Consider the following 23,214-nt stretch of genomic DNA (forward strand, 5'->3'; position numbering starts at 1 on the left):
ATGTGCCAGCTGAGTGCCAGCGGAAAAACTAATCAAGTCCAGCAAGACAAACGTCTGCAGGGTTGACTTCTGCTCTCCTCTGCTTCCCCCACAACCTGTTTGAAGTCTGTGGGGTCATACTAAGTAAACTAGAGGGGAATTGTGTTCACACGTCCCTGGTGTAAACACAACACTACCATATTCCCCCATGGGCATTTCAAATAACTTTCAAAAATCAGTATAAAAACATAAACATTACCTTAAAAAAATAATATTTAAGCTACTAACTTTTCCCTGAGGGTTTAAATTTTTTTTTTTAATTAAAATTAAGTAGGTGAACATCTCCTGAGTAAACTGATCCTAACAGTGCAAGGATGAAGCAAAGCAGGGCAGGACGCCTCACCAATGCAGAACTCTTTGTAATAATCTTCTGGCATTTTTTTCAGACATCCTTCAAAGGATCAAACAATAAACATCTGATAGGATCATGCCATGGTCAATTAGACCTCACCTATGGGAAAGTTTTAACAATGTTCCATCCACATTTTTCTTGTTAAATTTTATCCCACTGCTCCTTGCTGCCTCCATCACTGGCATCCTTTATAGTAAGGAACTGATCTCATCAACAGTGATCATCAAAAGGCCAGATTCGGTGCCCAGTGGAGCAGTGGGAGCTCTCCCAGTTGCCACAACGTGGGTACTGGTCTGAGCATCCTAGGCCTGTCCTCTAGTTAAAGCAGGAAGACCTGTTGTCATAGGGAGATATAAGGTCATGTCCTCCAAGACACAGCAGGAAGATGCTGTACTTATTCCCAAGGACTTCTGATTTAGGGTGGGTCATTCTGATTTAGGGTCATTCTGGGCAACATCTGTGGCTTGTTTTTCAGTGAGGCTGAGCAAGTCAATATGTTTAATGTGTTTATTGTCTGTGAAAGTCAGACACGTGTAGGGATATACACAGATGTGTTCAGCACTGGGGAAAATAGAGCTGTTTGGGGAGTTTTGATGAATATGCCATCACTGCGTATGGACACTGTGCCTTTCAAAAGAGAGAGCTATGAGGTTTGTATAGACTTTTGTAGCCTGAGATGTCAACTTCTAAACTAGATTGTCCACAAAGACACATTTTTCCCATTATATTTAATTCTTAGGAGAAAACAGTAGCTGACAATGATGCTTGTTGAGATTCCTTCAGCTCTAGCCTTATTTTGACAGCATTGTAAATGAATTACAGGACAAATTTTGACTGTATCATTAGCCATTAATCCTATTTTGTCGTGTTGTAACCCCAGGTGGTAACTAAATACCACAGAGCCACATGCTCACTTCCCCGCAGTGGGATGGAGGAGAGAAACAGAAGAGTAAAAGTGAGAAAACTCATGGACTGAGATAAAGACAATTTAACAGGTGAAGCAAAGCCATGCAAGGAAGCAAAGCAAGTAATCCATTCACTGCTTCCTATGGGCAGGCAGGTGTGCAGCCATCTCCAGGAAGGCAGGGCTCCATCATATGCAACAGTTACTTGGGAAGACAAATGCCATCACTCTGAATGCGTTCCCCTTCCTTCTTCTTCCCCCAGCTTTATAAGCTGAGCATGATGCCGTATGGTGTGGAATATCCCTTTGGTCAGTTGGCATCAGCTGTCTCAGCTGTGTCCCCTCCCAACTTGTGCACCCTTAGCCTACTTGCTGGTGGGGCAGTGTGAGAGGCAGAAAAGGCCTTGCCTCTATGTAAGCACTGCTCAGTGATAATGAAAACATCCCTGTATTATCAATACTGTTTCCAGCACAAATCCAAAACATAGCCCACACTAGCTACTATGAAGAAAATTAACTCTACCCCAGACAAAACCAGCAAACATTTTCATGGTGATTTTCACATTATCTCTAGTGTCTTCTTCAAAGCTCTGCATGGGCTGGGTGCCATGTGGTTTGACGGTGAGCTTTCTCATTGAAATCTGTACAAGTCTAGCACATGGCAATTTCACAGCATGGAAATGATGTCTCCAAAAATGTACAGTGTTGGTATCTTTTTCTTGGGCATGGGGCCCACTTGCTGCCTTCTGAGCTGACAAATGCTCCAGTTGCAGCAGTGGCTTTGTGCAACTTATTTAAGGAACAGAGTCTCAGCTGCTGCAGACTTAATGGCTCCACTGATTTCTCTTTCCACCTGATAAAATCATAGCTCATTTGTTTGCTTGTTGGTTTCATTTAAGGTTTGAATGGTGCTGATGATCCTCACAAGATCCATTTCTTTCTGCGTCTTTTGTTGAAGCATCAGTGCTGAATTGGGTTGAGCTGTGATGCGGGAGCTCTTTGTCTTAAATTAACTGTTGGGTGAACTCATGACGCAAGCTGTGGTAATGGGAGGAGGGCGATTGTCTTTGGTGGGGCTCTGATTCTGAACCTTGGTCATCCATCCCTCAGTCCTCTTACCTGTACCACAGGAGAGCCAACAAGGTAACGTTTTAATCTGGGACTAAAACCCCACTATTGGAACCCAGCACAGTCACAGCTCTGAATTCTTCCTGATCATTTAGCACAACAAAACACACCAGAGAAAAGAAAATGTAAAATGGTACTGTTCTTATTTTGTAGAGCCACTCCATCCATACCTGTACAGGGTTCTTCTCCACATGGTTTGATTTCAGCAGTCTAAGGGCACAGCACGCACGGCAGCGGAGAATCAGACTGTGTCATTTTAACGTGGGGTTTTAGCTGTGTTTCATTTCAGTAATATTTCACAGGAGGCTTCTGTGACTGACAGGCACCATATCAATAAAATATATGATCATTTCTAAAGCATAACCTGTAGGTTGCTTTCTTGTGCTGACTACAACATTTGCTGCTGACATTCTTCCTCAGCCATAAATACAGCGAATCAATGACGCTGCTGGGCATGGTAGTTTTAAAACCAGTCTATAAACTAAGCATGTAAAAGAGGTATATAAAACACAAGGTGAGTACATATATACACACACCCACACATATATATGTGTCAGTTGCTCGCTCGCTGTCACATATTCACATGGTCCAAAGTATCAATTTCTTCCTTCTTGGTCACATACTTTTAACAAATGTAAAAATAAATCACCAGTAAAAATAAATCAAGTACCTCAGCTGCCCATATACTGTGAACTGTGATATGCCCTGGCTGTCAGTAGGTGTCATGCAACACCACAGATTTTAAACACCTGGCTCGCATAAAAATGTCCCTTAAACTGGCTATTCACCTCCAAACGGGTTTTGTTGTTTTTTTAAGGTCACAAATATTCTCGCTTGGGTGATGAACAATTGTAATGTGAGCATCTGCTAATGAGGCACGGCAACTAATTCCCGTGTCTCTTTGGGTGGGCGGTGGGTAGTGTTTGGAGAGGCTGCTGTAGCCAACAGAGCAGTGTGCTGGGCAGACAGGCTAGCAGAGAAGGAGAGAGCTCTTGCTGGATACTCTAAACATAAAGGCACCAAGCCTAATACCTGCTCACATCTCTATTACCTTTTCTTACCCCTTTTCTCCCTGTGCCCCTAATAATCCAATAAAAATTCTTTCATTTCTGTCATAGCTGCAAACACAACTGAATAATGTCATCATACAGATTAACCAGCTCAATTTTTCTCTAATCCAATCAATAAAATGACCGTGCTGTGGCTCCCTGCTCCAATTTAAAGCTGAGGATGATAGCCTGGGAGAAGTAAATCCCAGCCCACTGCTGATCAGACCTTAGGGTATCGTTTTGTTGGGTTGCTGTTTTCACACCTTGACCATACACACGTTGAAGCTGCAAATGTGGCAATGAACCTCAATGAAGTGGGGAGCAGAACAAAAGTTGAATTTTACAGATTTTAGGCTGACTGGAGCCCTCAAAGAGCTCATCGGATGCCCCAGCCATGAGCTATGTGAGTGTCTGCGTGCCCGTTAGGACAGAGGAGGGCTTACATGCCTGGCGTGACATCAGTGAGTGACACAACAGACCGCAGGGATTTACATTTCTGTGCCCCAAAACCTAGATCCGTCCAGAGCCCTGAGGAGTTCAGACTGCCTTGACACAGACAGGTCATTAGATGTAGTGGTTGAGATCAGCCAGGTATTTCCATTCCAGCTCCCTCTGGCGAATTCCTCCCAACAGTTTGAATGTCTATTGATTAGGCAGAAATTTTTCTGTTTGCTCCTGCAGTTGAAATCTCATTTGATATGTTGGCATGAAGCCATCACCAGTTTTTAACAGGAAGAGAATGATATTATTTTTCAACACCTATAAAGAAGAAAATTGTTACAACTCTTCTTCTTTTTTTTTTTTTTTTTTTAAACAGCTTTAATACTAAAGCATCTGGGGGAAGCAAGCCTGAATTTGTCAGACGGATAGATAGCCCTCGTTGTAGAGAAGTGTCTTGGAGTGTTCCGGTTAAAATTGGTTTTGATTTGCTAGAGTTAAGAGCTGTTGAGAATTGCACATGCAGTAAATGTTTTAACGCTGAGAATGCTGAGCTGGGAACCGGCAGAAGCTCGCCGCTGCCGCTGCTGTAGCTGCGGTCTGGCCAAGTTTGCTGAGGCATGGGATGCTGGAGGCCCCCGGGGGCTGTAAACCAGAGGGGCCAGGTGGAGGGTTCCTGAACGCTGAATGAAGTGAACTGGAGCCAAAAAAAGTGACAAACTCCCCGCGGGGGTCTGACCTCTCAGACCTCTACTAAATCCAGCCCTAAGACAGGGTGAATGTTTTTTTTTCTCCTGCGCAAAGTCACACTCACGGGGGGAGATGCCATGCTGGTGCTGCCAGTAAGGTAGCAAAATACTCGGACAGCATATTGATTTTGCACGACATAAGATACTTCACGGTAAGAGAGAGATTTACTGTGTGACTGATAGACAGAAAGGCAAGTAGCTGTGTAATCAGAGAAAATGGAGTCTACTAGCAGCATCTTATTTATGGCCGTTTATTGTGAAAACACAGAGCACCCAAGAAGGACTGTTATTTTCTCTTTAAAAGCTCTTGGAACCGCTTCCCAGCACCACATGCAGTGTTGCAGTTAGTGAACTATTGGACTAGGTAACTTGGACCAATGTTTTGTTAACAGATACGTATTACTAATAGTATATTTATTGATCTGTCACTTGAATTGTGGCCAAATCTTGACTCTAGCCAGAACCTCTGGGGTAGCTGTAAAATGTGCAACACCATGGCTGTAAACAACTGACACAGCACCACCCCCTTCCCCAGCCAGTGTATTACCTCCTGTTTATGTCATTGTTTCTGCATCCTGCGTATGGCCACAGCGTATCCATCTATAGGTCCAGCACCCGGTGGTGAGGAGAGAGAGAAGATGAGGATGGTGGTAATGTACTTGTCTGTAAGGCTGTCAATAAAATCCATAGATTGGGAAAAGAATGTTAAATATGGAGCATTTGGAGCATTTTAAAAGCTGGAATATACAGAGATATGTGTGTGAGAGAGAGAGAGAGAGTGAAAGGCAGAGCTTGGTTCATGTGATGTATTCAAATATATGTCTGACAGATACACGATTTCCAGACATATTACCAGGCAGCAGAAAGAGAAGGGTGAACATGCATTTTCAGAGATATCCAGTTCTCTGAGCAAGAGAAAATACGTAAATATAGCAAATTGCTCAGAGCAGCAGAACCAATGCAGGCTGGTTTCCTATGGATTTATGTCCTGGCTTGACTATACAGCATGTGATAACGTGTGAGCTCCAGATGACTGTTTCCCATGTCTGGGAACCTGACAGGGTTTTCTACCGGCTAAGAAAGGGTCAGACAAAGCTTGTGCTGCAACCTTTCCCTCAGTGGAGATGACAGCACAGCTCTTTCCTCTACTTGGCTGCTGATTTTCATTGATCTGTAGGATTCAGTACCTCTGAGATTGTCAAATACGGTTGGAATTAGTTGTGAGGTTGAAAGTTTTTAGTAACACATATACGTATATACATGCACACATGTGCAGTGCGTGCTTTCAGAAGACTGGGCTCATAGGAAGCCAAGCTGAGAATATGTAAAAAGCTCTCTGGTCTCTAAGCTGCTCATTCCCAGTGTGAAGCAACAAGAGGCCCCGTCTCCTACGCGCCACACAAGTGGCACACCATGCAAGCCTCCAAGTGATGTGGTTGCAGCCCCATCACTGCCTCCGCTTAGCCTGGCACCCTGTCAGCCCCTGCTTAAAGGGTGTCCTGTCAGCAAGAAGCACAATGGTCTGCCCCATCTCATTACTTGATCATTTTCTTTGCTCATGCCCTATTTACTGGTCTTATAAAATGTGTATATCTACAAGTGACAGAAAGAGTTTGACAAAAAAAAATATAATTAAGAGAATTCTGTACAACACAGATGTGGAAACTGTGGAAGGCATCAGCTGTAATGACAGTGCTGTTGGACATGTATAATTGAATGCCACCCAACAGCATTCCATGTTACATGGATTTGATTTCTTTTTCCTGGATACTGTTGAACAGATGGGTGGGAGTCTTAGGGGAAGAAAACAGAGAGAATTCTGTTCTGACTTGCACTCTAGATGCTAAGCCTCATTTTCTACCATCTCTCCAGCCTGAAATTGTTTCTCCCAATGTGTAGGTGTAGGAGAAATCTCATTCCTAATGTGGCATACAGGCTGTATTTCAATCTCTCTTTATGTTTATCAGTAGCATAAATCTCTTTTCTTACAGTGCAGAACATCTCTTGGAGGCAGGAACTCATTGACCACATGCTGCAGCAGTTGGAGAGGCATGCCTACTAATTACTGGCACTCTGCAGCACTTACATCAACATTTGCTGTTGCAAGTAATAATAATGAGCCACAGCATGGGTCGGATCACACAACCAATATCTTCCTTCCTACTTAGTGTTTTTTATGCTAGTTTTTTCTTTTCACTTTAAACTTTCCACCCTGATCACCTCCCTCATCCCTGGACCATGAACAGGCTTCAGGTCAGAGAAAACTTCCAAGTTGGAATGAAGGAAAATGAAGGCGTTAACCCTGCCTGGAAACTTGTCTGAGACAGAGATTTCCCCAGAGCCACTCTCATCCATGTCAGAAGGTATGTTTGGGTTAGTGTTGCCCAAGGTATGGCAGGCCTGCCTGTGACAGCAATGGCTGGTGTTACAGAACAATATTCCTGTATAAATTGAACAGAAAGCTTTTGTATATTATAGGCAAAGAAAACTGGTTGTATGTCCATCCAGTTCTGCGGTGTTAGCCATCTTAATTCAGGTTAAAAAGATATGGGAACTGATAGTGCACTGAGTCATCAGAGTGAATCAGTGAGGTCTGCTTAAATCAGTGGAGATCCAATGCTCTGAAACACATGTGAATGTTAGGATAATGAGGGTTTTACACGGTTAGCTCTTTGTGGCGGCCTCCTGTTCATCTTTTATATCTCAGCAAGTTCCTTGTAAGCAGATAGCATCAGCAAATGCTGGACAACTTACAGACAACTGTGGTGGATGCTTCAGGACGCTGCACCAGCCCTCACCACCCTTGTAATAGACATTTCCCTCCAGATGTTTCATAGCTTATTTCATACTGCCTGATGTCCATGGTCTGAGAGCTATTGCAATGTGCTGGACTCACTCATTGCTCTGGTTTGTGATGCTGCCACCCTCCCTGAAGCAGAGGACTGCACCAGCATGAAGAGCAGAGCATGGTGGGTGCCTTCCTCCTTTTCTGTAAGTTGTTCCTGTTCCTGGTCACCTTTCCATCCAAGTGATCTCAGAGAAGTCGGCTTTCCCTGTATGCCAGCGTGAGCAATTGCCGATCCATTTGAGGCAAAGCCCAGCCAGCATCAGCTCAAAACCTCACCGCCTCTTCCTGCAGTACATCAAGAAATTAGATGTAACATCAGAAAGTTAGATAGGACAAATCACGTTCTTCGTTTCATTCACAGGATCCCTTAGTCCCTCCTTAGCTGAATCAAAGTACACTAGCAGTCTGGAGACTCACAGAGATGCTTTCAGCTACATGTGCTTGGCCTCTACAACAACTCCATGGAGAGCACTTGCATGCCAGTGCACAAAATGAAGGAAAGTACACACACGCAACATGAAAAGCCTGAAGTTTAACTGCTTCATTTTCTAGTCCCATGTATTTTCTTTCTTTCTTATTTTGTTTAATACTTCAAAAACCACTACCAGTACTGAAATAATTGCCAGTATCTTGACTAGCAACTTGCGTTTTCGAGCTTAAGAAGATAATGTTGAACATAACACATCGGCCTGAAGGGGTCTGTTGTCCAATATCCTATTTCTGAGAAAAAGCAAGGCCACATATACTTGTACTGCCACAAAATGTCCTCCCACCCTCCAGCAGCTTGGAGACTCTACAGGCTGCGCAGGCAGGTTTTGTATGAATGATAATGTGGTATATGCTCTCTATTTTTAGTCAGCCAGCACATATAAGAAGATTCTAGGATTTTAGTCTACTCAAGTAGGAGGCAAAAAGATTTTTAGACAGTATTCACTTCTATATATAAATAGGAGAGTACTGTTTATTTCCCCCAAAGTATTCCTATTTTCCTCTTATTTTCAAGGTTCTCCGTGCTGCAAAAGCAAATACACCTGTGAGTTAAACACAACTTTTTAGTTGAAATTGATCTGAGGACTTACTGGCAAAAAATGGTAAAATACTTTCTCAGTTGAGTCTGATTCTTTCGAAACAAAATTCTATATTGATAAATATTTGTTAAATAAGATAGATGGTCAAACAACCAGTTAGCTTGACAACAACTGTTAGCTTGACAGTTGTTTTCTCAAACCAGAGCCGAGAGTTTTTAATGGTGCCAAAGATGAGTCTCAATAGGTGCTGAAGAAAGTCTGTACAATGCACAACAGGAACTTTTTAGTGGTCCCACCAAGTTCAGAAATCATGCTACATGCTCTGAGTGTCCTTTCCTGGCACTTACCTATTGATCTGCTACATACATTATGTGCTATAGCGTAGCTAAGTTGCCTAATTTGAAGCATTACTCAGTCTTCAACTCCCACTGATCTCAATGTTTAAGTTTCTGGGGAAAAAAAAACCCACAAAACAAAATAAGAAAAATATTTGGCTATCTTTTCAGGAGTCTAGATGCAGAGACAGAAAAACAGATACAAATCCTGGCACCAGATGCCTGATGGCATGTTTGGAGAATTAGTAAGACTGGATAGACAAGAAAAATGGAGAGGAAGGCTTCACCAATATAATAGGAATGTATCTGCAAGCAATTATTATGTCATTATAATTGCACAAACAATATGTATTAACTGGTACACAAATCTCCGTAAGTGCTAAATGAAATGTTAACCATTATATTGCAAATGCTTTATCACAACAGACATTTTGTGAAATCAGAAACTAGTTTTCCTTCCACTCAATTATCTCTATTAACTGGTAACGTATACTGAATCCCTGCCATGTGTTTCGTAACGCTGATCCTCATTAACTGAGTAAACAGAAAGACAGCCTCATTGGCAAGGCAACTCAAGTGACCAGAAAGCAGAGATCGCCCCGCCTGGAGACCATCCGTCACCCGTCCCTGTGCCAGGGTATGAAGTTAGCCTGTCATTAATAGGCACTCGGGGTGAGCGGGACCACAGATGGAGGCTAGAGCAAGCACAGCGCTTCCACAAAAGCCCACAGCTATGGCAGGGTGCAAGACTTTGCTTTATAGAAAGCGTTTTATGGCACCAGGTGGATTTCAATCCCCTCAAACTTGAAGAAATTTATAAAGCAAAATGACATGAAACCAAAAGCACGGAGCACACAAACACATTACCCGCTTTTGTTTGCTCCCGTGCAGCAGTGCAAAATGGAACAATTATCTTTCTCTTAAAAGACTTGAATTATAAATGACACTTCTGGATCTCTACAAACGGGCAATTCTCACACTGTAGTGTAGTGGGCCTGATGCTTGTTAACTTTGACTTCATGTACAAAATGCCATCCAACCAAGGACCCGCCCCAGAAAAACATTTAAGCACATGCTTAGGTTTAGTGCTGCAATGAAGTTGTTGGGAGTAAAGCCCATATTTAAATACTTTGCGAAGCAGGAGTGTCATTGTGAGTTGAAAAGCAGCCCTGGACTTAAACTGCTCTGACTGCAGAGTGGCTGCATCCTCTCTGTCTGATTCTGGAGCAGTTTGAACGGCCAAGCAGGGAGCACAGCTGTGCAGGAACAGCCCCAGCCCCAAAATCCATCAACTTCAGTTCTGCTGGCCTATCTCCCCCGTTCAGTATAACTGCACCAGCATAGCTGGAGTCTCTTCTCGCTTCTGGAAGTGTAAATCACATGTAAATCCTCTGAGGAGGGGACTGAATAGTGGAAACAGGGAAAGAGTCAGGCCAGCTGTCCTCTGTAGGTACTCCATAAAATCACATCAGTGCTGGAAAAACAATCCCTATGAAAAAAAAATAAAAAGGAAAAAGGTTTCTGTAAAACTGTCATGCACAACAGCTCAGGATTTCCTACTGTGCTTCTGTCATCACCTTCTGATCATCCTTTAGTTTTGTAGCTTATCTAATTCTTCCTGAGTTTTCCGAGTGCAGTTCTCCCCTGACAACACCTTGGTGTAAATCTACCAACTGCTTTACACACGATTTACACCAGCATAAGCGGGTGAGTGAAGAAATGGCCCCGGTGGCCCTTACCTTCCTGCTCTGCTCAGCATCTTTAACTCGCAAAGACTAAGGATCACACCCATCAGCTTGTCCCTTGTGGGTTGGGCTGTACAGGCGTGGAATCCATTATGGGATTTATTAACGGAGAAGGTGGTGACGGCAGTGCTGTTCTTCCTGCAATTTGCATAAAATCTGTGCAGAAAGAGGGAGAAAAATCGTGAACATCTGGCTATATCCATAGCCGGTACAGAATTCCATTACCGTGTTGGCACGAGCCTGTGAGCACGGCACTGCTAAATAATTCATTAAATTAGCAGAAGTCGCACGTGGAAGATGTACACTAATCTAACACAGAGGAACACTGTTCTCTGTGGCAGAACAAGTTTTACAAGAAGGAGGTATTCGCTACCTGATGTCAAACCAAAGCCTAGAAGGATCTCATTCTTCCTCCAGTGAATTTGGTATGTGATGGCAGCTTGGAGGAGACTCATTGCCCAGTCTTATGGATGCTTATTTTGCATCATGGGGCAGAAGGACAGCTGCTCTCCCTCCCCATGGCAGTCATGTCACTCAGCTGCAGAGACACCGTCTCCAAGCACTGTCAAGACAGAAAACGTGATACAAGCAGGACTAACACCAAGTCTGTCACTCACTCAGAGTAGCAGCTTGCCCAGCATCACTGTCCAGATTAGGCTCATGAAGAGCCCTCAGCCAGGTAAGACACATGGATTCTGCTCCCCTTGAACTCTTCCATAGTGCATGTGTGTGTGTCTCCCAGCCGCCAGCCCAGAGCTGCAAGCCCAGCACCGTGAAACCTGAGCACGAGGCTCGGTAGGGCATGCAGAGCTCCCCACGGCCAGATACAGATCCAGACCATCAAGAGCCCAGGCTGAGGCCCTTGAGCATCTCAGTGGAGCTGGGAGCAAGTTCCAGGGCTGGGACTCCCATTGCGGTTCAGCGCATCTCCCCAGTCGGGAGAGGCATTTCCTCACTGCCTATCTTGAGATGTCTCGGTGTCTGCAAGTGGTTCAGTTACTCACAGGACTAAGCCACAGAAGAATCAGCATAACCATATGAGAGCATAACCAGAAATCAGCATCAGCTGGAGAACCCAGACAGAAGCAGCACAAGTGTTGGTCACTTATTCATGATTAATTCAACCACCTCCAATTTGCCTAACACACAGAATTTGCATTTACTCTGGATTTTCTATATTAGCTTTCATACAGCATGACATTGGCTCCCTGCAAAACTTATTTTTCATCTCTTTGTAAGCTAAATATTTCCAGCCTTTTTTATTTCCTTTTTTTTCCCCCCCTTTCCTTATTTTCAAGGCAATGAAATCAAGTACAGTTCCTCTCCATTGTTTTGCAAACAACTGCTGAGTAAAAGAGCAAAACCGTGTCACATCTCCATATCACCTGAATGAACGCGGTTCTCGGAGAGGACAGTGCTTTCATCTTAATTGCTAGCTAGCAGCAGAAGTGTTGGAGTTCAGCACTTCCATATAAATCAATGATGGGAAAAAATCGTAACAATTTACTAGAAAAGAGAGTATCTTTTATTGTGGGTATTTTATAATGCTGCAAAGGTAGGAGAATTACATAGCCGACTTGCTCTGCTAACACAATATTTATAAATCTCTATTATGCCAGTTTCCATCATTTTAAACTTTTTTTTTTCTATTCCTGAGCATTTTGCAAGCAGTGTTCTGTTTTCTGATAAATACTGAAATACAGATACCTTGCAATACCAGTACTTGTGAGTTTACAAATGAGCTGTACAAAGCACTTGTAATTTAAAACTTATTTTTCAAAAAACTTGCATGGCTCTGAGACTGCGGCACTATAAAGTATCACCCTGAATAGGCATGTGATTTATTGCAATGCATTTAAAGTCAGGCTCTTCATTATTTAGCATGAAACCTGGCCGGTGTTGCTGGCCCTGCTCCAATGCTCGCCCCGTACTACAGTTCCCAAACTCACCCCCCCATAATCCTGTAGCATGATCTAGGGGCCACTCAGCCCAGTGCAATGATTACAATGCTAAAAAGGGGTCTATTGATTTGAAATGCCCATCCTTACCTTCAAAGAGCTTAATCTCAGAAGTAGGGGGAGAAATTGAAAGTCTATTGGGTAGGCAGAAGCAGAGGTGCTAAAAACCATGAACACTGGTGGATGTCCTCTTTCCCAAGAGAGAACTTCCTATCACAGAGCATTAAAATGAGAATTTGCTTGAAAAATCCAATCTCTAATTAAATAGAATTAGCATATCTTGTCATTAAAAATGAACCTTTCTGGCTAAAATGCCAAGACTTCATTATAAACAAAACCAGCCTTTTTCATAAGTCCGTGGTGACTGAGTGTTTTAAACGGGTACCCACCAGCCAGTGTGCACCACGCACATTACTGCTTCAAGTTGACATCCAAACTTCGCCAGCAGCTGGTCTCTGTATCTGATTAGTTTTCTTGACAGGGCTTGAATATTAAGTTGTTGTGGGTTTTAATTAAATATTGAAGAATTATGGTGACACGGCATGACAGCCTACTGCAAAATAATTTACAATACCCTGTTACATTGTTATTTTAAAACAATTTTCCTAGCATGTTTCATCTTCTTAAAACCTGCTGCTAAACGAAATTACTGTATTTTGCTATATATCAAATAATGATAAATGGCATCTTGCATTTCATTTCCACGTGCCTTCCATATCCGAGAAGCACAGTACTCACTCCTCCTTACCTGCCTCTCTCCTTCCCTTAAAGAGAAAAACATTGCTTTCCGTCATTGAGAAGCCCAAGTTTTTTTAGAACAGATCCTCAAGGGGATCACTTATATTTTCAGAAGTGGGCTCATGCTGAACATGTGCTATTACCATCAAAGGCAGAGAAGTCAAAATGGATTCTACTAACCTGTACAAACCTTCTTTGTCTGCAGCTCAGGTCAAAAAGTGCCAATTTGTGTGCCTGATGTTTTGATGCAGTTTGTGCATTGGCTGATAAATGGATCTCAAAATCCACCGTTCAACATTAATTAGGTGTGTAAGAAAATGGACTGGACCCTGTCCTCCCTTTTAGCCGCCAAACCCCACAGAGCATGATGAAATTCCTGGGGTAAGTGCAACCCAGAGCAGGATCTACCTGGTAAGTGTCAGTATCAGTAGGTATTGCGTCAGCCTAGTTTGTCAATATCTATAGAGCTAGACCAATGCTTCTTTTCAGGTTTTTAGGTGGTACCCATCCCCTCATTAGCCACTGTGCTTATCCTTCCATGCACCCTGAGATCATGCGTTTAAAATACACCTGTGTGATACCAATATTTGAATATCACTGGCTATCTGAATGATGCTAGAATTGAATTTTTGAATCAGGTTTGTTTGAACTAACGCAGAGGAGGAACAGAAGATCTCTGAGCACACAGTATATTTTTCAAAGGTTAGAAAGATCTTTTTTCCAGCACAGGCAGGAAAAAATGAGAGTTAATTTTGACAGCACAGACACTGCTGCCATTGTGCAGGCAGAAACTTGAACTTCCCAGCTGTCTTGCTGGCTCAACACTCCATTAGACGTTTGAAAGGGAAGAATACATACTGGAAATTTTCTTTGGAGGAATCGCTCAAGGGCAGAATGTTAGCCTGCTTTCACAAACAGCATTCTGGAAGCCACATCATCATCATCATCATTATTACTATTATTATTACTATTATTATTATTTCTGTTCTCCCCTTTATAATCTCCAGCCTCCAGGGGCATAATGACACACTGCTGTTTCTCAAAACCATAAGTATGACAAATGAAACTTGGGCCAGCATCATCAACAGCAGCAGCTAAAAGCCCACAGCACTGGTGTGGCTTTTTAGCTTTATGAGGGCTATAGCATACGGATGGCTCGGCTTGCTGCCTCCTCCCCAGACCACAACGAGCAGGGTCTGCCCAGGCAATGTCAGCCTGCTCCACCGCTGGAGGGAAAGCATTTCAGCAACAGATTGGGGGGGAAGGAATTATCTGTGGGCAGTGTGATCTTCTCTTCTCCACCTGCAGAACCCTATTCAATTTCTACTGTGATATTTAGTACCTACCTTGGTAGTGCATCCCCACAGCTTAAGTGCTGACTGCAGAGGTGAGTCCATACCTAGTGCCTGGCTGAGACCTAGCTGGTGTCATCTCAGGCATGGGACTTGAGCAGAGCTCTGGTTCTTGTTCAGGAGGAGATCCTCAGAGACTGACATACCTTTGTGCAACCCTACCATCACATAGCTTTTGGCCAGGCCATCCATGGACAAGTCCAAAAGTTTGCTCTCCAGAAGGTATCCCCAGCTCAGTTTTTGGGACCTGGTGGTGATGTGGACAATGTGAGGCCAAGCTATCTGCAGGTTTTAACAGCCTTGCTAAGTACATGAGGAGTAGAGGAATGTGGAGGAGGTCATAAGAAGTAGAAGAATTCAATTTACTGTCTAATTTTGGATTGACAAGACAGACATTGCTTGCTGCAGCAAGCAACGCCAAGCTGAATGAAGCCATGCTAACCTGCAGCCCGAAAAGAGGCAAGGCAGAGGTGCCCATGGGCCAGTCTGAATGTCACTGCTGCAGAAATCCTGCTCAGTGTCAGTCTTATCTGGTATGAGGTAAGATAAGTCTGTCTTCTAAAGCAAAAATTACCAGCAAACTGAATAATTTCAGTCCAGCTGTAAACACAGCAGTAAAAAGATGGATCAGGATGTGGGAAATAACAATAGCATGGATTTTAAAAAAAAAAAAAAAGGAAATGTAACATCTTCCTTTCATGATCTTTCTACTGATCCTAGTAGCCTTCATTTTCTTTGTATGTTGCTTCAAAACATCTTCCCAGAGTAGGGCCATTCCTCCATGGCACCCCTGCAGAGAGGCCATCCGTGCTGGCGGCAGCCCTGCACACAGCACAGGTGACATCTTCATGCTGGACCAGAGGAAAGGATTTTTTACTCTCCCTAAATTCCCCTTGACGTGTATTCATCTTTCAATCTAAGTGACTAGGATTACTGCCATGGAAGTGCTTTGGGGAGCCCATGTGACAAAAGCTTTAAAAGCGTAAAGGGAACTATTAGTTTTTATGAATCCCATAAGGCTATTCTGAGAGTTGCCCAAAGGGAACACATGAGCAATACTTGAGAAGAAGAAATATTATTTTTCAATAAGGTATAAAATATTTACTATCTGCCAGTGATAGGCACTGAATGATTTGTGGATATTACTTTGACAGCGCAGTGTTTAAGGATGCATTTCACCCTACACAGGCAATCATCAGAGCAGTATATCAAAACCTAAAAATCTCCTGCCAGTATAGATTTTGACTGCATCTGAAAACAAATGCATGTATAACTCACCATGTATAACTTACTGCCCTAGCTTCAGCTAGGATGGAGTTAATTTTCCTCTCAGTAGCTGGTGTGTTTTGGATTTTGCATGTGAAGAATGTTGATAATCACACTGATGTTGGTAGTTGTTGCCAAAGAGACCAAGGTCACTCTCTGTCTTCCCAGGTCTCGCTAATGTGCAGGTGCAGGAAGCTGAGAGGGATACAGCCGGAACAGTTGACCCAAACTGGCCAAGGAGAGTATTCCATGCCATAACCATCACGCTCAGTGCTTAAGTGGGGGGTGAGCTGGTGAGCTGCCTCTTTTTTTTTTCTCTCTCGCTGCTTGGAATTGTTCCGGGATCATTTACAGTTTGTTTTTTTTTTCATTTCCATGATCGCTGTTCAGGACAGGCTGTATCTGTCATTGGGTCATCAAGTGGTGAGAAATTGTGCACCATTTGTTGTTCTTGGTCGTTTTGGTGGTTTTTTAAATTATTCTTCTTATTATTTTTTCTATTAGTATTATTATCATTATTTTCTATATATATTATTATCTTTTCTTTTGCTGTCCTAGTAAACTGCCTTTATCTCAACACATGAGTTTTCTTCCCGATTCTCTCTCCTGTCCCCTGGGGAGGAGGAGGGTGATTGAGCAGCTGTGTGGTACTTGATTGCTGACTGTAGCTAAGCCATGACACTTACCTTAAAATAGTGTGATTTTTAAATATGTGTGTTTATATTGTATGTATTTCCTGCTGGGCAAAACTCACAGCTGATAGGTTTTGTTGCTCAAGAAAGAAAACTCAAGGTTCTATTTTAGATCACATGCAGGAAATTTAGATGCCTTTCCCATTATTTACTTAGGCAAGGTGGCTGTGCTCCACCCTCCCAAGTGAGGAATAAAAGCCTCCTCCATAGTCAGAGCAGAGCAAAAGGAAGCCCTGAGGAGAATTCGTCTTCTCTATCTTCAATCTTGTCTTCAGATGAGAGGGGTTGCTCTCTGGAGATGCCCACCTCTCACCACGCTGGTGAGTTGCTTAGCCCAGGCATTATGGAAAGGAAGGAAAATGAATGTCTACTGGTAAAACAGACAGTATTTTGCATTTATTTAAAACATATTTTCTCAAAGTTCTTGATGTAGCATCCTTATAGCTTGTAGATCTGTGCAAAACTCCCAAGAGCAGTGGAGTCTTTGCTCCACTGGTTTTAATCCATTTACACTTGAGCCCAGTGGGCTGCATTTTTAATTCTGGCTTCCACTTGAACTCAAGCTGAGCTGAAAGGCTGTGGATATCACTGTTCAGTATACAAGAGCATTCAGAGCCCCAAGCTTTTAGTGATTTCAGAGCAAGCAAGGTAAATCCCTTCAGTTTCTCACTTTTTTTTCCCCCAAAATGCTATGTTTATTTTCAAATTGGTTTGAAACAGCAAATTTGAACAAAGACTTCATATTTGCAGCAAGGATGTTGTGTAGATGTGCATATAAAACTCTGGGCCACCTGAGTGGTGTTATTCTTCCAAGTGCATGGCCCAGTAATAGCCCTGGACCTCTGGAAGCCTAATTGCACGCCTCTGGATTATTCACAGGAGTGAAGCCTGAAAGACCAGGCTCCCCTGATGAGAGATCGCTTCACCCAAACCTGACATGGAGCCACCTCTGGTATGGCTTTGTGGTAGCATTTAGCAGTGCACAGCAAGATAACCCAACTAAATTAGGACAAGAAGCGGAAAAGGAATACCGCTGCCAACAGGAACTCCAGGGAGACTGTAAGTAGGCAGACTGCAGCTACCCGAGCTGTAGCTGGGCCAAGGAGCCGCAGGGACCGCTCTCAGCAGCGCAACAGCAGCTGCACTGTTCCAGGGCTCCGAAGAACCTAAAACCTGGTTTATCTCATATTAAACCGCACAGGCCACTTATAACTGGCTCAGGTGGGAGTAAAGAGCAATACCTTAGAGTCTGGAAAAGGGCCTGATGTAGCTGCTGCCTGGTCCGTCCCACGCAGCGGATGACCCAGCTAACCCTGCCTGGCTGCGTGCTCTGAAGGGAGGGCTTAAAGCTCTAGGAAGTAATCTGCAGCTACTACGATTGCTATTACTTTTCCAGCGCTTGCTGGTATTATGGAGCTGTCTGGGGTCATTAGGAAGTTTCCGAACTGTATGAGACTTTTAAGCTCTTTGGGTACCTATGAATAAACTGAGCCATGTGAAATCATAGCCTAAAGGAAATTAAGAATCTGAGCCTAACACTGGATGCCTGTCTGAAAAAATCCACAAATGCACCAGCGAGCTTAGATGCCTTCCCTTCATACCAAATTCCTAGTGAGTCCTTTGTTGCTTTTTATCATTTTGTGTTGCTCAGCTTCAGCCTGAGAACATTTAAAACAACCGCAGCAGAGGCACCTGAGCTAGCAGGGCTAGAAAGCATCAGTCTCAACCTCTTAAATATGAAAAGACCTCCAGCTGTTCTGAAACAACCCTTTTGGTGGCTGCTGAGAGCAGCACAGAGAGCGCTAGTGGGAACCTGACGTCGGCTCCTCAACGCCGGCAATGAGATTGTTCAGGCATCCCATGGCACACCAGAATGCAGATTCATATTGATGAGAAAGCTCCTTCTGCTGAACTCCTCTTCAGCATTAATTTCTCAGCCAAAACAGGCTTGAAGCCCAAACCCAGCCCCCTGGGAGTGTCCCCTTGGTCTTTGCTGGTGGAGCTGTCACTCCCTTATAGCACGAGGACTTGCACATGGCTTCTGCAGTTGGCCGGGATGTGTTGCATGCCTAACAGTGATCTGTTTCAGTTATTTACTCCTGTATCGTTAGTGTGATAGACCTTGTTTAAGGCATTCAGGTTGTACCCCAGAGGTTCACAAAGCACTTGAAATAACAGAGCTGACCACAAGAAATCAGATTTTCCCTCTAGGTGTGGTGTTGACTTCCCAAAGACTACCAAATGGAGTTCACGATGTGATAGTTCGTTCAAATGATACAGATCTTTGGCCCAAAATACCTTAAAGACTGCTTAAAACCCTAAATAAAATCTGTACTCAGTAACTTTGCTCTTCTGCTGGAGTCAGACCTCTCTAAAACTAGGGCAAAGCTTATCTGCCGAGGAGACAGAGATGGTCAGCCTGTGACTGTGGAATGGGGTCCCTCGAGACTCAAGGTTCCTGTTTCTCTAACCTTCCCTTCTCTAAAATAAATACAGAGCAATGTGTGCTTTTTTTCTAAGAAAACAAAGCCAAACAAAACCAAAACTCATAAAGCTGTGCCAAAATAAGACATTCCAGGGCACTCTTCTCCAGAGGAGAAGAGTAAACATCACATGATAGATATCAGACACATCACTTAAGGCATCAGTGCAAGGCATTCAGATACTGTCAGGGTGAACCTATGCAGATGAAAAGTCAAAATACTGAGCTATTCAGCCAAGGTGTTCAATGGTCAGCTGTGATACTTCTCCCTTAAAACCACTTCGGAACTGGATCGCTGCAATGTCCTCCCTTTCTGTAGGGGAGATTGAGGGAGCTATTGACCTCTAAGACTGACTCAACTACCAGACAAATTAGTAGGAATTGTAATAAAAATAGAAATAGGGGATGCTTGAATACATATGATATGTTTTTGTAAGTCAGCACAGGTTTTTATAAAATCCTGCCTTAGAATTCTATGACAGGCCTTTGAAGGAGCGGACAAACGTGTGAATAGGGGGATTCAGCTGATGAGGGCTTCTTCTTTGTCAAAGGGTTTTGTGCAAGAAATTTTTTTGCATCGTTTCGCTGAACACCCAACAAGTTAATGGGAGAGGAAGTAACAATCATTTCTTGTACAGAAAGCCCTTGAGTTGAAAATGGTTGAAAGCTACTCCCAGTATCATGTATGTTTTTCTTGTTCTTGTAGTCTTTGTTACACAAACATCTTCACTCTTCCTTAAACACACAAGGATACCAAACTACAAAAGCCTTTGATCTGACCATTTGCCATTTTATCCAGCTATTGATCATTTCAGCACCTTTCATTAATTGGCAATAAAAGAATCACCATCAGAGTAAGAAACAAAGTTGGGAATCTGGTTGGGAATGAGTTTCAATCTCTGTTTTCTCAGTTTTCTTCCCACTGGACTTTAGTCTCTCCTTATTAAATGGCAGTCGGTCTACTTCCCTACCTCATTGATGTGATGTGAAAGATTGACAGGTGCCTTAACTTTGCAGTAACGAGGGACAGTAGACACCCTATTTACAGAGAGGGCAGGAAAAATGTGTTGTAGGAAAACGGACATGGTCTATCCCTGGTTTTACGAAACATAAAGAACATAATTCACTTCAGCAGAGTGCTTTAATGACTCCCAGGTTGAGAGCACGGTGAAGAAATGCTACCTGGAAACATAGTGGTGTGCAATAACACAGTGACAATGAATCTCTTTCTTCTAATATGATTATCTGTGGTTCTGCTGACATAGCCCTGTAAGCCTTCTTCCTGTGAAGTAATGGAAGAAAGCCCTGAATTACAGTTTCCGGGCTCTCAGAGAAACTCAGTCATGACTTGATATGGCTTCTATCGTACCACTACTAACATTAGCACCCAGAAGGAAAAAAAAACTAGAGCCCTTCAAAAAATTATTTAAGAGGAAATATGAAATTTTCAGGGAAAACAAATCTGTGTGAGCTCTGGTCTAGTTTAAGGACTATCTCTGTTAGCAGGGGTTAAACAATTTTCTTCAGCAGTATAAGGTGGACAAAACCTGCCCCAATTCATTTAACTGCAAATAGGCATCTACTATCTTTTCAGATGCCTTTGGGCACCCAGGACAACCATGTATGACTGCCAGATGAGACTCCAGGTTTCCAGGGCACCCATTACTTTCGGAGAGTTGGTTGTAGAGAAAGAGGTACTGAGGACATCTGCGATGGCACAATGAACTGCCACTCAGTTTTTCACAGCCACACAGTGATTCAAGTTAGATGGAGATGCTTTGCTTTTTGACCCCTGAGGACCAGACTGACAGCAGAGGCCTGCCCCATCGGTCAGCATGGATGGGACCTTTGGCCTTTGCAGTGACAGAACAGAGCTCTTCTGGTAGCTGTGAATCACTGCCCGCTGACAAGGCCCTTCAGCTTTACAGAGCTAATGAACTTTTCTTTTCAAAACTGCACTGTGAGCTACTTTTCTACACTGTAAACCACATGCCTTTTATCTCAAGCCCAGTGTCTATGTGAAAAAATAACAACATACATATGTGGTGGGTTGACCTTGGCTGGATGCCAGGTGCCCACCAGGCCGCTTTATCACTCCCCTCCTCAGCAGGACAAGGAAGGGAGAAAATAAGATGGAAAAAAACCTCATGGGTCAAGATAAAGGCAGTTTAATAAAGCAATAGCAAAGGCTGCACACAGAAGCAAAGGAAAACAAAATATTTATTCTCTGCTTCCCACCTGCAGGTGATGTCCAGCCACTGCCCAGGAAGTACAGCTTCAGTACATGTAGTGGTTGCTCCAGAAGACAAACATTGTAATAACAAATGCTCCCCTCTCCTCCTCCTTTTCCTTAGCTTTTATTGCTGAGCAGACGTCATATGGTCTGGAGTATCCCTTTGGTCAGTTGGGGTCAGCTGTCCTGGCTGCGTCCACTGCCAAGATCTTGCCACCCCCAGCCTGCTGGTGTGGGGGGAGTGCTGGAGGGACAGCCTTGATGCTGTGCGAGCACTGCTCAGTAGTAGCCAAAGCACTGCTGTGTCATCAGCACCTTTCCAGCTACCAGTGGAAAGCACAGCACTGTGAGGGCTGCTGTGGGGAAAATCAGCTCCATCTCAGCCAGGCCCAGTACAACATGGCTCTACTTTGGGCTACAGCAACCACAAGATGCAGCTGTGTTGCAAGGAGCAGGTTTCAGAAACCAAAGGAGAATCAATGTCAGGATGCAAACAGTGCCAGAGCTGTTTCTGTTGGACAGCCTTCAGCATCTATTAGATTTTTTTCTATTTTTACCTGATTTATTGAGGTTTTATGTAAAGGACTCAGAAAATCACTAGTGGATAAGTGCCCTGGAAATAAAAATACAAAAATATCCTTATGTTCGTATTTCTCAAATCACTCCTTACAAGCTGAATCTTGTGGCCATAAGAAAGGTATGTTGCATAGGTTGCTAAGTGTGTGCAGGGGATAATGAAGTGAAGGTGGGGTGCACTAAGGAAAGCCCATGACAAAAAGAGAAAGGCTAAGAACCTCCTGGAAAGTTGTAAGTATAATTAAAACATGGAAAGCAGAATGTCAAATGGATTAAGGTTAATGGTTCACAGACTGCCACAGCTTGCTCATGAAAAGCATTAATGGTTTTATCAGAAAAGAGTGGAAAAGGAGACAGTGCCCCAATCTGCCTCACTTCTGAAGCAATCTGCAGAGCGCTGGCTACCAACCTCAAAGACGTTTCTTGACCAGGTCAGGAATGACCACCTGAATACTACAGCATATTAAGGTTAGGAGGGAAAAAGCCTTAGAAACATGGGTCTGCAGCCTGAAATCTGATTGTACCTCGCCTCGTTTACCATCTGATCCAAAATAAAATGTTGTAGGAAGCTTGGCCTGACTTGAACTACTATCTCAGAATATCTCTTTCAGTTCCCTCAGAGCATCTCTTTCAGCTCTCTCTTATTTGGCAGTCTTTTGATACTGCTGCTCTTCTCTCAGTGGTTTCAGATGCAGCTGGCTTTCCTCCAGGCAAATGCTGGCTGGGGAGCTGGGGGAGAGGCTGCTGGGGAGGAAAAGCCCTGATTGTATGTGCTGTGCATGGAGAGGAAATCCTGGTGGTGTTAACATCATGTGGAGGGAGGTGGGAACGAGGGGGCGAGGGGCATGCACTGAGGAGCCAGGTAAGAAATGGAAAGCCTAAATCTGGCATAGAATGTGAAATAAAACCTCAAATCGGTAATACTTGGAGAAATGGTTTAGAAGTGTAAAGGTTCTGGTTTCTTCAGGGAATTAGTAACACAAAAGTCAGTCTGATTTTGCTTAGCAGAAGAGAAACAATACCTAGCTGACAAGATAGCTCCAAGTACAGGAGATGACTAGTTAGATTACTCTGAACAAAGGCGGCTGTGGTGACAGCGAAGTTTCCTTTTTTGTGTCTCACATTCTTAACAGATGTTTACTGAGAGCACTTTTTTTCCACTCAGTCTTTTCAAAACTGTAGTTCAAAGGAGTTAGGAATTCATGACCATCAACATAACAAAAGAAGTCATAAACTTATGCATATCAAGGCTGGTGTGTCAAAAGCTCCAAAGACCCCAAGAAGCCATACAGTGATGTGCTA

The sequence above is a fragment of the Chlamydotis macqueenii genome, chromosome 2 (genome assembly GCF_036417535.1).
Source record: "Chlamydotis macqueenii isolate bChlMac1 chromosome 2, bChlMac1.mat, whole genome shotgun sequence".
In the NCBI taxonomy this organism is placed as follows: Eukaryota; Metazoa; Chordata; class Aves; order Otidiformes; family Otididae; genus Chlamydotis; species Chlamydotis macqueenii.